Consider the following 15,849-nt stretch of genomic DNA (forward strand, 5'->3'; position numbering starts at 1 on the left):
GGGAAAATGACTACTATCTGCTGGAGCCCAAGGGCCACACAGTATAAAAGGGAGACAGGCAGCGCTCATGGTGCAGGTTGGTCATCAGGGGGTGTTGTACAGTTGTGGCCAAAATTATTCAACCCCCACTGAAATTGAGTGTTTTGGCCAGTTTGACATTGCTTTTGATCATTCAGTCATCTTGCTTACATTTACATTAAAGAGGCACTTGTAGGTCAGACAAATAAAACATAACAGTTATAATGAAATAACCACAAATGTCTTTTCTGTGCTCACAGCATTATCAGTTTTATTCAACCCCCAAGTGACATTCAATCTTAGTACTTAGTACAGCATCCTTTTACAGTTATAACAGCTTTTAAACGTGAAGCATAGCTTGACACAAGTGTCTTGCAGCGATCTACGGGTATCTTCGCCCATTCTTCATGGGCAAAGGCCTCCAGTTCAGTCACATTCTTAGGCTTGCGCACTGCAACTGCTTTCTTTAAGTCCCACCAGAGGTTCTCAATCGGATTTAAGTCTGGTGACTGCGATGGCCACTCCAAAATGTTCCAGCCTTTCCTCTGCAACCATGCTCTAGTGGACTTGGAGGTATGCTTGGGATCATTGTCCTGTTGAAAGGTCCAACGTCTCCCAAGCCTCAGGTGTGTGACGGACTGCATCACGTTTCCATCCAATATCTCCTGGTACTGAAGAGAATTCATGGTACCTTGCACACGCTGAAGCTTCCCTGTACCTGCAGAAGCAAAACAGCCCCAAAGCATGATTGACCCTCCACCATGCTTCACAGTAGGCAAGGTGTTCTTTTCATCATAGGCCTTGTTCTTCCTCCTCCAAACATAGCGTTGATCCATGGGCCCAAACAGTTCTAATTTTGTTTCATCAGTCCACAGAACACTATCCCACAACTTTTGTGGTTTGTCCACATGGCTTTTGGCATACTGCAGTCGACTCTTCTTATTCTTTGGAGACAGCAAGGGGGTACGCCTGGGAGTTCTGGCACGGAGGCCTTCATTACGCAGTGTGCGTCTTATTGTCTGGGCTGAAACTTCTGTACCCACATCTGACAAATCTTTTCTCAGTTCCTCAGCAGTCACACGGGGACTTCTCTCCACTCTACGCTTCAGGTAGCGCACAGCAGTCGAAGTCAGCATCTTCTTTCTGCCACGACCAGGTAGCGTTTCAACAGTGCCCTTTGCCTTGAATTTGCGAATGATGCTTCCTAAGGTGTCTCTTGGTATGTTTAACATCTTTGCAATCTTCTTATAGCCATTGCCCTTCCTGTGAAGAGAAATCACCTCTTCTCTTGTCTTCCTGGACCATTCTCTTGCCTTCACCATGTTTGTAACCACACCAGTAAATGTCTAGAAGGAGCTGAGTATCACAGTCATTTTAAAGCTGCCTAATTGGTGCTTATTATGCTTGATTGCTGCTCGGTGACATCCACAGGTGTTTTCAATACCTGATGGAAAGCACCTGTATGAACCTCTGTTCTTCAGAGTGGTAGTCTTTAAGGGGTTGAATAATTGTGGCAATGAAGAAACCACATAAGAACCATTTACTACTGTATTACATAAACAATTGATGTCATTTTAGTTGCATTTGGGTAGTTACAACGTCCTTGTAGGATTTGATTCTGAATACAATTCCAAATGTACACTATAGTCCCTAAACCCCTTTACAGCATTGGGGGTTGAATAATTTTGGCCACAACTGTATATTGAATTACTTTATGCTTGAAGTTGTTTAGAAGATATGTAACATGTCATAGATTGGCTTTTTCTAACATTGCATACATTGTAATCATTCCTTGTGGAGCACACCTGACTTGCAAAATGGCAGTAAACGTCAGCTGATAAAAGTACCCAAAAACTCCAATTGACTTTACCTAGTGGCACAGCAACCACAAAGACTGTGTTTGTGATTAATACTAGGATTCACAGAGCTCTATGGGTTAGCTAAAGATACTGCAAAAAGGAGTGTTATAAAGTATGTTTAGGGAAATTCTTTTTTTTTTGGGGGGGGGGGGTAGGTTATAAACCCCTGTCTGTGTATCAATGAGGAGATTTTCTTTCACTTCCTATTCCTGAAACGTGGTCACTTTCAAAGTGGCATAATTGGCACCAGAACTGGTCCTCTAAAATATTGTATTTTACTTTATTTTCTGTGGGGGTAACAATGGTCAAACAAATGCAAAGGAAAATCTCCTCAGAGGTGGCACAGTCAACAATGAAAATTAGAAAGAGGGTCTAACCCAGGCATGCTCAACCTTTGGCCCGGAGAGCTGTCTAATGTAGACCTCAAATCTATGGTAACTCGCACATCCTCCTTCACGTGCACGCTGCTCTACTGAATGATTGATGGTCCTCCATAATCCTGGTGGCTGTCATACATAAGCTGCTATTGCAGCTGGCTACCCACTCTTCTCTTTCTTTCCTAACACACAGACTTTGAGAAAAGGAGCATTTGGCCAAGTGGCTTACATCCAGTGGCATCTATACAGGGGTTCTGAAGGTGAATTCTCACAGTTGTGTGATGAGGTTGGTGTCATTGCAGGAGCATATGACTGCATTATGTGTAATTTTGTCTTTGCTTAACAAAGACGTTCATTGTGCTACTAGGGCATGCACTTCCCTGGTATGTTTTGTTTTTTGTTGTTTTTTTTTTTTGCTTAGATTATCCACAGTCCTAGTTTTGGCAATTCAATGGATCCTTTATATAGTGAAGGCTCCAACACTGGTTCTAAGGTTTTTTGGCTGGTCACACCTGAGGGTGAGAGTGGGATTAATGGTGATTTGGTTAATACGTTTAAATTTTTGTGCTTGTGATTAAATAGTGGGTAAACATCCTATGGGGACTGGCCTAATGGAAAATTATGATTCTGATTGTTGTGTAAAATCTTCATTATTCTATTCAAAATAAAAAATTTTAAATTCTGAACCATATCATTTCATTGTGGCCCTTGACCAGTTACCAAATAACTTGGCCCACACTCTACAACATTTGAGAATATGGGAATACCATGGTGTGGGGCTGTTTTTCAGTATACAGTACTGGAAAACTTCATATCATCATATTAAGGAAGGATGAATGGAAAAATGTACCAAGACATTCTTGATAAAAATCTACTGCCATCTACCAGGATGATGGAAATGAAATGAGGGTGGACATTTCAGCAAGACAATGATCCCAAACACAAAGGCAAGGAAACTCTCAATTGCTTTCAAAGAAAGAAAATAAAGCTGCTAGAATGGCCTAGCCAATCACCTGACTTGAGTGCAATAGAAAATCTATAGAAAGAACTAAAGATCAGAGTTCATAGAAGAGGCCGACGTAACCTTCAAGATTTGATGACTGTTTGTGTGGAAGAATGGGCCAAAATCACACCTGAGCAATGTATGCGACTAGTTTCTCCATACAGGAGGCGTATTGAAGCTGTCATTACTAACAAAGGATTTTGTACGAAGTATTAAATTTTATTACACATGCTGTAACTTAATTTCTGAAATTATTTGTTTCATTTTTTTTGGAATGTATGTATTGTATGGGTTGTTATCGACATATGGCGAACATTTCATGTCCATAGCACCTTTAGAAATAGATTTACTAAGAAAAAAGGTGATGTGTTGAATACTTTTTTTTACCCGCTGTATATCACCTAGTGTCATATCCTCTGCTCTTATCTCCGGCACATACTACCCAATGACTATCTTTCACACTTCTCTCCTGCATATACTACCCAATGGCATACACTCCACACTCCTCTCCTACACATACTACCTGCTGACATATCCTCCGCTCTCTCTGATCTCCTGCACACATTGCCTAATGTAATAACCTGCACACACCTTTCCTGCACACACTGCCCAAAGTTATACCATCCACACTCCAGTCCTCCACACTCCTCTCCTGTGCATACCACCCAATGTTATACCCTCCACACTCCTCTCCTGCCCACACCACCCAATGTTATACCCTCCACACTCCTGTCCTGCGCACACCACCCAATGTTATACCCTCCACACTCCTCTCCTGCCCACACCACCCAATGTTATACCCTCCACACTCCTCTCCTGCCCACACCACCCAATGTTATACCCTCCACACTCCTCTCCTGCGCACACCACCCAATGTTATACCCTCCACACTCCTCTCCTGCGCACACCACCCAATGTTATACCCTCCACACTCCTGTCCTGCGCACACCACCCAATGTTATACCCTCCACACTCCTGTCCTGCGCACACCACCCAATGTTATACCCTCCACACTCCTCTCCTGCACACACCACCCAATGTTATACCCTCCACACTCCTCTCCTGCACACACCACCCAATGTTATACCCTCCACACTCCTCTCCTGAGCATACCACCCAATGTTATACCCTCCACACTCCTGTCCTGCGCACACCACCCAATGTTATACCCTCCACACTCCTGTCCTGCGCACGCCACCCAATGTTATACCCTCCACACTCCTCTCCTGCACACACCACCCAATGTTATACCCTCCACACTCCTCTCCTGCACACACCACCCAATGTTATACCCTCCACACTCCTCTCCTGTGCATACCAACCAATGTTATACCCTCCACACTCCTGTCCTGCACACACCACCCAATGTTATACCCTCCACACTCCTCTCCTGCACACACCACCCAATGTTATACCCTCCACACTCCTCTCCTGCACACACAAACCAATGTTATACCCTCCACACTCCTCTCCTGCACACACTAACCACAGACTGATATTAATTAGAAGCCTTACGTAGCTTCACTTCGAATTCAGTCCCTGTGTGTTATGAGTCAACAGAGCAATGGGTTTATGTGCATGTATATTAGTAATGGCCACCAGTGAACTGACAATCATTTACCCTCATGTGAGGATCTTCGTACGCAAGACAACTCCCTCAGGGTGGACTCCCAGGCAGACCAGAAAAGAGGGAGAGAAAAGAAGGGAAAAAGAAAGTAGATTAGGTGCCCGCAGAGGGGCTAGAATCTGCATGTAACCAAAAACAGGCATTAATAGTGCAAAAATCACACTCAAGTAGTATAAACATTTTAAGAAGGCAGGCAAGCCACCACATCCTACACTTAGAATTGGGGCCATCAATTAGGCCAAAGAAACTTCCAGGTCCACGACCACCTGAAATAACCAGGCAGGGGGAAGTGGAGCCAGAGAAGGGTGCAGGACTTGTTAAAACAGCTTGGGCTGACCATCATCTGTAACATTAATTGACCTAAGAACAGTGAATAACTAAGGTTACGAGATACCAAAAATAGTGGGCCTCACAGATAACATAAAACGGTAAAACATTAGATCTTAATCGCCCCCTCATGGAGGATTAGTAGAAGGCATTCCAACACGATCAGCAACTAGCTAGGCCTGATAACACTGTATCTTAAATAAAAGAAAAAAGGAATAACTAGGATCATTGAACAAATTCGGGGGGGACCCTAAGTTCAGGTAAAAACACAGGGTAATATAAGGCCAAACAAATCAAGAGGTACATTCAGGGTGGTCTGGACTGTCGGCGAGAGCAGCTTCTGGTGTTTCTAGCAGGATGCCAAAGTGGAGATATCGAAAGGTCTTGTTCGCCTCTACCCCTGCCTGAAGAAGATGAGGTATGAGATCTTGGTGATGTAGAGATGAGACCCAAATGTTTGAGGAGTGCTTCTCCATCTGGGAAAGTGAAGGAGTATGACTTGCCTTGGTAGGAGAAGGACAGGCAAAATAGGAAGGACCAGCGATATTTAATTCCCTGTTGTTGTAAGGGTAGCAGAAGAGGCTTAAAGGACCTGCGTTTTTGTATGGTTGTCAGCGAGATAGCTGAAAAAATTTGCATGTCATGACCAAGCAGCTGGATAGCTCCTGAACCTTTTGCATGACATTCTCCTTTACCCAGCAGTAGTGGGGCTTGACTATGATGTCCCTGGGTGGCCCATTGGGACGCACGACCGTGACAGCTCTGTGGGCTCAGTTAAACTCCAATTTGTGCTCAGGGACATCAGGTGGCAATGACGCAAGCAATTCAGTAATGGTGCTGGTAACATTAGTCACAGATTCAGGGAGACCCCGTATGCTGAATTTATATTTGCAAGATAAAATTTCTAAGTCATCGATTTTCACCAATGCCTCCTCTAATCTTGCCCCACGCTCACAGATGTGGTCTGTGTTTTGATTTGTTCCGCTCACTGTCATGTCAAGCTTATTCTCAATTGTATTAATTCTAGTACCCAAGTCCTTGAATTCCTGTTTGAAATCCTCATAGGGCAGAAAAGTGTGCCAGTATGTTGGGGTTGGGGGGCCAGATGCTGGGTATGGAGGAGCTCTGGGGAGGCCTGCAGGCTAATCTGGCTAGTAAGGATATCCCCCATAGCCCTGTCCTTAGAGGACCCTGATGAGAAGGGGGACTCACCACCAGAGATGTCTCCCTCTATGGGGGTAGGAGAGACCACCGGTTTAGCACTGCAATCCTCATTACCATCAGGTGAGGCAGTAGCAGGTCAGGGTTCAGGATGGTCTGGCCAAGGTGGAGACGCCAAGACACTTCTTTAGCATGCTTTGATATATGCTCAACCTTTCCTATTCTGGAATGGGCACACATTTGTTAGTCTAAAATAAAAATGTGAATGTAAATTTAAAAAATATTCCAAATATTATATGAAAATATGATAGTCTACATTGTTTGTCATTGCAGATGTCTCACAATGCACATATCCTGAATTCTTGTACTTAGAAAACCTAGACAAATATATTTTGCAGTTGTTTCCTCAGGCTGTGCTCATTAGGTCAGAATAACTATTGGATAGGCTGTGGAAAAAGTCTTTTTGTTGTTTTTTTTTCTAGTTTCCACTGTATTTAGAATAAAACAATATTGACTTCACCACTCTGCCAAAAAGCTCCATCCCTCCTAAAAAAGAAGCAATATGAAATAAACAGTAGAAAAATCTTCTCGGTAAAGCTGTTGGAGGTTTCTAGTCACAAAGGTGTAAGTGGCCCACAGATTATAAGGGCATAAACTCTTTATTATTATTATTATACAGGATTTATATAGCGCCAACAGTTTTCTCAGCACTTTACAATATAAAGGGAGACAATACAGCAACAGTACAGTTCAATACAAGAGGGATAGGAGGGCCCTGCTCCTTGGAGCTTACAATCTTCAAATGTTTTGAAGGTTAATTATCTTAATGGACATTTCAGAGAGAATGTCCACAGAAACATCCAATAGAGTTGTTTACTACCTCAATTGCATTGCAAGTCTTTTCTGCAAAAAATTGCCTGCCTGCACGCAGTTTTTTAATTTTAGATTTTAGTTCCACTTTAAGACAAATTCAGGTTTTTACTCTCAACCTAAAATACTATATGATATGTTATCCAAAAAATCGACCTACTGTATAAGTGTGTGGGCTGGCTTTATCTTGTACATCAACTGTCTGCCAAAAATACATTGCTCAGAGAGAGGGAGAGAGGCACAGCTAGCAGTGATTGACAGCTGCAGCCAGAAGTGGTTTGGTTAAACTTGATGAACATTTGTCTTTTATCAATCATACTATGAAACTATGTGTTCACTGTGATTGGCTGTCATGGTGATCACATGATCAGGAATCAGGATCATTAGTTCTCCATCCTTAGTGTGGGACGTGAGGCTGTTTGTGAATGTGCACTGTCAGAATTTGCAGCTCTAGGAACTGTGTACCCCAGAATATTATTACATTGATCACAGACATCAAGGTATTAAATTATATAATAAAGTATTTATTATTAATGTTCCTGTAAAATTCCAAAACATTTGCTTTTGAGCAAAAACACTAGCACTAAAGGGAAACCCTTTAGCACAAATGATTAATAAAAAAGGTTTGAAAGGGGGAAAAAAGCAGTTTCTATAAATAAAGAGCAAATAGGAACTAAAATCTCACTTAAGAACACCTAGGAACCTATTTATAGCAGATACCGCCATCTACTGGACACACCAGTGCCTATTCCACATCGTGGCCTCTGTTGTTGGTTTAAAGTCTGTGATGTCCTTTGGAGCTCATCAACAAATATGGTTTAAAGTGGTTGTAAAGGGAGAAAATTGTTACCTTTTAATGCATTCTACGCATTAAGGTAAAGCACCTTCTGCATGCATCCTCCCCCAGCCTCCCCTTACACTTACCTGAGCCTGATCTTGATGCAGCAATAGGCACGAGAGCAGCAGCTCTCCTGGCTCTCTCTCCTCATTGGAAAGAGAGGCAGCAGTGGAAGCCATAGGTTCCTGCAGCTGTCAATCACAGCAAGTGAGGACAGAGCAGGGTCATGCTCTGTGTGTCTATCGATACACAGAGCGTGGCCTTACGAGTGCCCCCATAGCAGGAAGCTTGAAATGTGGGCAGTCAGCAGGGGGGAGAGGCCACAAGTGTTGGCGGGGGACCCAAGAAGAGGAGGATTGAGGCTGCTCTATGCAAAACCATTGTACAGAGGAGGTAAGTGTGACATGCTTGTTAATTTAAAAAAACTAAATAACAATTTTACCTTTAGTATCACTTTAATGTTTATTTGAAGCCACATTTGTTACCTTTTATGGTATTTATCCCATTAGGGAAATTTCCCTTTTCTTCCTGTCCCAGAAACATAACAGAAAGTAAGAGGAAATCTCTTAAATATTTGTAACAGAAACAAGTGTTCCCATTGACAGATTCTCCTCCTTTCCTGTTCCAGTAGCAACTGTAACCTGGACACATAGAAAGGGTGAATCTCCCCAACAGGGACACAGACCATGATAAAAAAAACCTGGTAGGTGTTCTAATGCTTTGCTCTAAAACTAAAAACAAAACAATAAAAAAAAAACTTTGGCTTCAGTAAGGTTAGGGTTTCCATATTCCCAAAACTGTAAAAGCTGCACTTTAATAGTAAGGCATCTGTCAGGCACCGCCTGGCGGTACCTCTAGCACTCCAGAGGACAGGATTCCCCAGAGCGCGGAGTCTAAGCCTCAGTCTGCTTGTTCACCAGGGCCCCTGATGGTGGGGATGGACTTGGAGCAGACAGTGACCAGGTCGCGGCCCCTGAGTACACCCGCCTGTGGTAGAGGGATCCGCCAGAGGTATATACAGGTAGAGAGCCTGACGTGAAGAGGCGGAAAGGCCTGAGTGATACCCGGATCCATGCAGGATGGATGGATGGCAGAGTGAGCATGGTCAGACGGGCCGGTTCGGTAACAGTGGGGTCAGCATAGTACAAGGCAGCAGGCAAAGAGTAGTCAGGTCACTCGCCGGGTTCAGTAACAGGAGTTCAGATCAGTAAGGAATATCCAGGAGAGAAGTCAAACGAGCCAGGGGTCAGAGCAGGAGATAGTCAGCAGAGGTCAGGATCAAGCAGGGTCGGCAACAAGTCAATCAGCAGATACACAGGAACAGGATAATTAGACCATACGGCAACTAATGTCTGTGCAGGGCTGGTTTAAATAGGGCGCCCTGCACCGTCATTGGTGCCAGGCGCGCATCCGCGAACATGAGTGCGCATGCGCGGCCGCCGCCGCCCAGGTCCTAGCGCCAGCGGATTAGGGCGCATTGGCGTTCTGCACATGCCCAGATCCGTGCGCCATCACGCTTGCTAACAGCATCTCTGCATATAAAACAAGGCAGACGTCATCTTCATATTGGATATCGGTGCCGAAGCCCCAGATGAATAATGGTTTAGGCAACCAAGAAGTTTTGGGACAGTTGCCCTCTAAAACATTTCAAGGAACATACAGTAGTTTGTTATCACATCCAAAATAAAAAATCAATACCAAGAAAACTTCAGGTTTGTATTCCATTGTCCTAATCACAGATGACCTGGAGTTGTATAGCACTCACATGGAGCCAGTAGGAGAGTGAGCAGTACCTAGAGTAATATGAATTGCTGTTAATGTACAGTCACACAGTAGATCAATACTTTCCCTCTTTGTATTTATGGATGTGAGATTGTTATTTCAGATTAATTCTGTTCAGGTGACTCCTGAGGCTGGAAATTGTATGCTGTTCTTGTACCTTTTCCATAAATAACGTTGAGCCCATAACTAAAACTCTGCAAGAGATATGATGCTAGATGCCTCCCAGGGTGCTGAAATGGTAAATACAGTTGTGGCCAAAATTATTCAACCCCCAATGCTGTAAAGGGGTTTAGGGACTATAGTGTACATTTGGAATTGTATTCAGAATCAAATCCTACAAGGACGTTGTAACTACCCAAATGCAACTAAAATGACATCAATTGTTTATGTAATACAGTAGTAAATGGTTCTTATGTGGTTTCTTCATTGCCACAATTATTCAACCCCTTAAAGACTACCACTCTGAAGAACAGAGGTTCATACAGGTGCTTTCCATCAGGTATTGAAAACACCTGTGGATGTCACCGAGCAGCAATCAAGCATAATAAGCACCAATTAGGCAGCTTTAAAATGACTGTGATACTCAGCTCCTTCTAGACATTTACTGGTGTGGTTACAAACATGGTGAAGGCAAGAGAATGGTCCAGGAAGACAAGAGAAGAGGTGATTTCTCTTCACAGGAAGGGCAATGGCTATAAGAAGATTGCAAAGATGTTAAACATACCAAGAGACACCTTAGGAAGCATCATTCGCAAATTCAAGGCAAAGGGCACTGTTGAAACGCTACCTGGTCGTGGCAGAAAGAAGATGCTGACTTCGACTGCTGTGCGCTACCTGAAGCGTAGAGTGGAGAGAAGTCCCCGTGTGACTGCTGAGGAACTGAGAAAAGATTTGTCAGATGTGGGTACAGAAGTTTCAGCCCAGACAATAAGACGCACACTGCGTAATGAAGGCCTCCGTGCCAGAACTCCCAGGCGTACCCCCTTGCTGTCTCCAAAGAATAAGAAGAGTCGACTGCAGTATGCCAAAAGCCATGTGGACAAACCACAAAAGTTGTGGGATAGTGTTCTGTGGACTGATGAAACAAAATTAGAACTGTTTGGGCCCATGGATCAACGCTATGTTTGGAGGAGGAAGAACAAGGCCTATGATGAAAAGAACACCTTGCCTACTGTGAAGCATGGTGGAGGGTCAATCATGCTTTGGGGCTGTTTTGCTTCTGCAGGTACAGGGAAGCTTCAGCGTGTGCAAGGTACCATGAATTCTCTTCAGTACCAGGAGATATTGGATGGAAACGTGATGCAGTCCGTCACACACCTGAGGCTTGGGAGACGTTGGACCTTTCAACAGGACAATGATCCCAAGCATACCTCCAAGTCCACTAGAGCATGGTTGCAGAGGAAAGGCTGGAACATTTTGGAGTGGCCATCGCAGTCACCAGACTTAAATCCGATTGAGAACCTCTGGTGGGACTTAAAGAAAGCAGTTGCAGTGCGCAAGCCTAAGAATGTGACTGAACTGGAGGCCTTTGCCCATGAAGAATGGGCGAAGATACCCGTAGATCGCTGCAAGACACTTGTGTCAAGCTATGCTTCACGTTTAAAAGCTGTTATAACTGTAAAAGGATGCTGTACTAAGTACTAAGATTGAATGTCACTTGGGGGTTGAATAAAACTGATAATGCTGTGAGCACAGAAAAGACATTTGTGGTTATTTCATTATAACTGTTATGTTATATTTGTCTGACCTACAAGTGCCTCTTTAATGTAAATGTAAGCAAGATGACTGAATGATCAAAAGCAATGTCAAACTGGCCAAAACACTCAATTTCAGTGGGGGTTGAATAATTTTGGCCACAACTGTAACTATTGTGTAAATCTCAGTCTAGTGAATCACTTTTGAAAATCTTTTACAATGCCTACAGTCTGCTTGCAATACATATCTGGAATGATAAAGTGCTCTTCCTACAGCATCATAACGACGCATCTTTCATCTACTTCTACCACCCGCTAACAGCATTAGGGAATTATCAAAAAACGGACCGGAGAAAAACAAGGCACTGATCAAGCTTTTTTTTTTTTTCCAATGTGTACATTTTGTATTTGAGTTAATATGTTTACCTAAAAATAATTTATTTTCAATAATGGTATTTTAACCACTTGCCCTGTGGAAGATTTACCCCCCTTAATGACTAGGTGATTTTTTTGCTATTTGGTACTACACTATTTCAACTGGTAATTGCGCGGTCATGCAATGCTGTACCCAAAGGAAATTTAAGTCCTATTTTTTGTGCAAATAGAGCTTTCTTTTGGTGGTATTTGATCAGCAATGGGTTTTTTAATTTTTGTTATATAAATGAAAAAAGACCGAAAAGTTTGAAAAAAAACCTAAAATGCCAAGATATTACAACCGCCCCTCCTCCCCCCATGATCCCTTTTGGAAAGTATATACTCCACAGAATTTGATAGGAGACATGGTGAGTATTTTGCAGAAATCATTTTTGTCACAGGGTTGTGAAAAAGAATAAAAGAAAAGAAAAAATACACTTTCGTTTTCTTTCTTCGTTTTCCAAACACTTGTGGCAACAAATGAGATCTGCAAAATACTCACCATGCCTCTTAGCAAATACCGTGGGGTGTCTACTTTCCAAAAAGGGGGGGCTTCTAGTATTCTGGCATTTCAGGGTTAACATTAGAAGCTTTTGCCACACATCACCCACTTTTCTAACCACTTGAAGACCAAGCCTTTTCTGACACTTTTTGTTTACTTGAAAAAACTGTTTTTTTTGCTAGAAAATTACTTTGAACCCCCAAACATTATATTTTTTTTTTTATAGCAGAGGCCCTAGAGAATAAAACGATGCGTGTTGAAATCCTTTATGTATTTGCACAGCGTTTTTTCAAAACAAATCTTTTTGCTCATCACTTTTTAGAATTTTAATGCACAAAAACACAATATATTGCCCAATTGTTTGCTAAAATATAAAAGATGATATTACACTGAGTAAATGGATACCAAACAAGACATGCTTTAAAATTGTGCATGCCTGTACAATAGCGATAAGTTACATACATTTTTAATATCTAGTTTAGGTATATTTAGGTCTAGTGCTAGAATTACTGCGCTCCATCTGACATTTGCGGTGATATCTCACATGCATGGTGCAATCTCTATTTACATACCGCCAATGGACCACTGCTTTCGTTTGCCTTTGCGCATGATTACCGGGATGGGGGTGAGGATGAGGGTGGAGTACCTTGGAAGATGGCCGGGGTGGGGGGTTCACAATTTTAAAATGGTGCCGTTTATATCTGGCAAAATGGAAATTATGCAATGCTTGTAGCTTCCAGTCTGTCAGACTATAGAGATGCTTTGAGGCATTCCAGTCTGCGATCAGCTGTATTGTCAGCCAGTGGAACTGGCGGCTGCATTTTTGGGTTCCATGGTGGTACGGGAGAGCACAAGAAAACCTTGGAAGGTGGTGGGAGTCCCTTCCCACTGCTTGTAAAAGTGATCCTGTCACTAATTAGCAGTCAGGATTGTTTTTACATTAAAGCTTACCGCCAGCTGAAAAAATTATACCAGGATGATGCCTGTAGCTCCAGGCATCATCCCGGTATAACCACTCAAAGTCCAATGACGTACCAGTACATTGCTGGTCCATGTTGGGAATTTATGTAACAGCAGAGAACATGGGCATATGATGAATCGGGTCTGTGGACCAATATGACTGCAATTCATTCTTTTTGTAATGCCCATGTTGAGGGTCAGGCCCAAAACTGTTTTAAATTCAGAAGCCATGATGGGTTTCCATGTGAATCGTCTAACAGAGCTGAATTTGGGTGGGTGGCGATGTATTGTTGTGCGTATTAATTGCTTTGGCCCACAATCAATTCAGACAAATGTTCCGTGAAAAACAGCGGAGGGGCTATTCATGACAGTTCAAAATACAGTGATCTGTGATACATATATCAAAGACCAGAAGAACCTTCAGTTTAAATCCACTAAATACATTCCATGTACATGAAAACAAAAGATGTTCAACATCTTATGGATTGTTTTCTTTTCTACTGCCTGAGTAGAACAGTCTGTCTCCTGCCAGCAACTGCAAAGTGGCAGCCTTGCTCCTTGTGGAATAGCAGTGGACTCTTATTAGAGGTTTTACACCCTTTGCTGTGCAGTCAGACCTATAGCACTGCAATCAGAAAAGCTCATACTTGCCATTGATTGGGGAGCTCTGACTGAGCGTGGGGCATGTTGGACCTTTGCAGAGAGCCCACTGCGGTAAAGGATGGGCTTTTTTGCTTTGGCTGATTAAAAAAAAACAAAAAACAAATTGTAAGACTTTTCACAGCTTTTGTTTTGATAAACTTGAAATGGTTTCTGCTAATTGTATCTTACAAAAAAAAAATGAAAAGTACAAAGAACCTTTTCTGACTGTGCTTCTGTTCTTTTTAAATTTGATTTCTACATTTACTATATATTTATATTTTAGGGGGAAGCTTTCTGAAACCTAACTGGTTTTACTGGGGATTCTTTATGCTACCGGGGATTCTTTATGCAGGTGTTGTTTCTCTTCTAGTGTAAAGACTTACTACTGTTCAATTTGTCATAATTTGTGTTGCTCTTAGTGGTCTTTCAGCAGACAATAATGCAACAGCATGAATAAAGACGATTATGTAATTTACCAAAAGCGACTTCTGTAACTGTAGGTAGGATCTAATAGGCACTGAAGGAAAAACCTATAAAGAACATTTGGCAGCCTGCATTGCCGCTTGGTGTATGGTAGTTACTCTCAGAATATTAAACATTCTACTCCACTGAGTACTACCAAGTGCAGTACAGCTCAAAGCACACAGACTACATATCAGCATCACTCTGTCCTAAGTACAACCATTATTTTTTTTTAATTGAAACATTTTTCATTCACAGTTATGTAACCTGGCTTTTGTTTTGTAGTCCTTATTTTCTCTTACAAAGAAGTTGCAAAGGCATAGTACAACTGTGAATGTACATGTATTTCCAACAATGATCCATTTATAATTACGCCTTCGATCATTTCAGCAGTTTTTATGGTTGCTTAAAAATCATTTCCTTGCCAAATATTTTTATTAATTCTTTTACCATTTTACAGCTTTATTATTCCTTTGTAGCATCGGAATGTGTGACTCGCTCAAACTATTGATTGACGATTATATAATATAATTTTTGGCTGTTTTATGGCTGTGGTTTGAGTAGGCCTAATTATACATCAGGTAAAATTAGGTTGTTTATATAGAGGCAAAGCAGTATTAAACCCAAAACCAAAAATGTAATATATTTCATCTTATCAATTGTTAGATGTGGTGGCTGCATTTGTTTTCCTTGTTAGGGTTTTTCATATGTTTTAACCTGCTGTTCTGGCCATTAATACACCTCCTGTATTAGCATGCTCCCACTCTGGATGGAGGAGCACAGGGGCACCTTTGGACAGCAGCATTGGCAGTTTTGGGGGGAGGGGAGTGTTAGATGTACTGTAGATATAGATGTTTAATGCACTTACAAATTGAAGCCAAACTCTTTATAAGCAGTTACAGAGAAACCGTTTTATTCTTCGTTTTGGGCTAAATGTTACATCCCCAGTAGTGTTAAATGGTTTGTCTCATCTCTGTAACTGATACATACTGCTGGAGAGCTTGTTCTTTTTAGAAACAACATATTTACTGGCTCGATCACCAGATGAAAATAGAAAGAAAGAAAATGATTGCAGCTATCACATGTAAGAAGTGGTAAGAAGGAATATAATGTTTGATTTTGGGTTTAATATCACTAGGTTTCACATTTTTGTGTATTGGATGAAAACAAATGGTAAGGAAATGTGGCGTGAGAGAGAGAGAGAGAGAGAGAGAGAGAGAGAGAGAGAGAGAGAGAGAGAGAGAGAGAGAGAGAGAGGAGCAAGTGGAAGTCAAAAGGATGAGAGTAAAGTAAATCCAGGTTAGGGGTAAGGA

At 42.1% G+C, this 15,849-nt stretch overlaps 1 protein-coding gene across 4 annotated transcripts in view; it reads left to right on the top strand.

Moving 5' to 3' along the window:
- The window catches only part of B3GALT1 (beta-1,3-galactosyltransferase 1), a 440,470-nt gene that overhangs the window by 368,470 nt on the left and 56,151 nt on the right, over window positions 1-15,849 (top strand). The window lies entirely within an intron of this gene.

The sequence above is a fragment of the Staurois parvus genome, unplaced genomic scaffold, assembly GCF_062004578.1.
Source record: "Staurois parvus isolate SC_StPar_1 unplaced genomic scaffold, SC_StPar_1.0 ptg000031l, whole genome shotgun sequence".
Lineage (NCBI taxonomy): Eukaryota > Metazoa > Chordata > Amphibia > Anura > Ranidae > Staurois > Staurois parvus.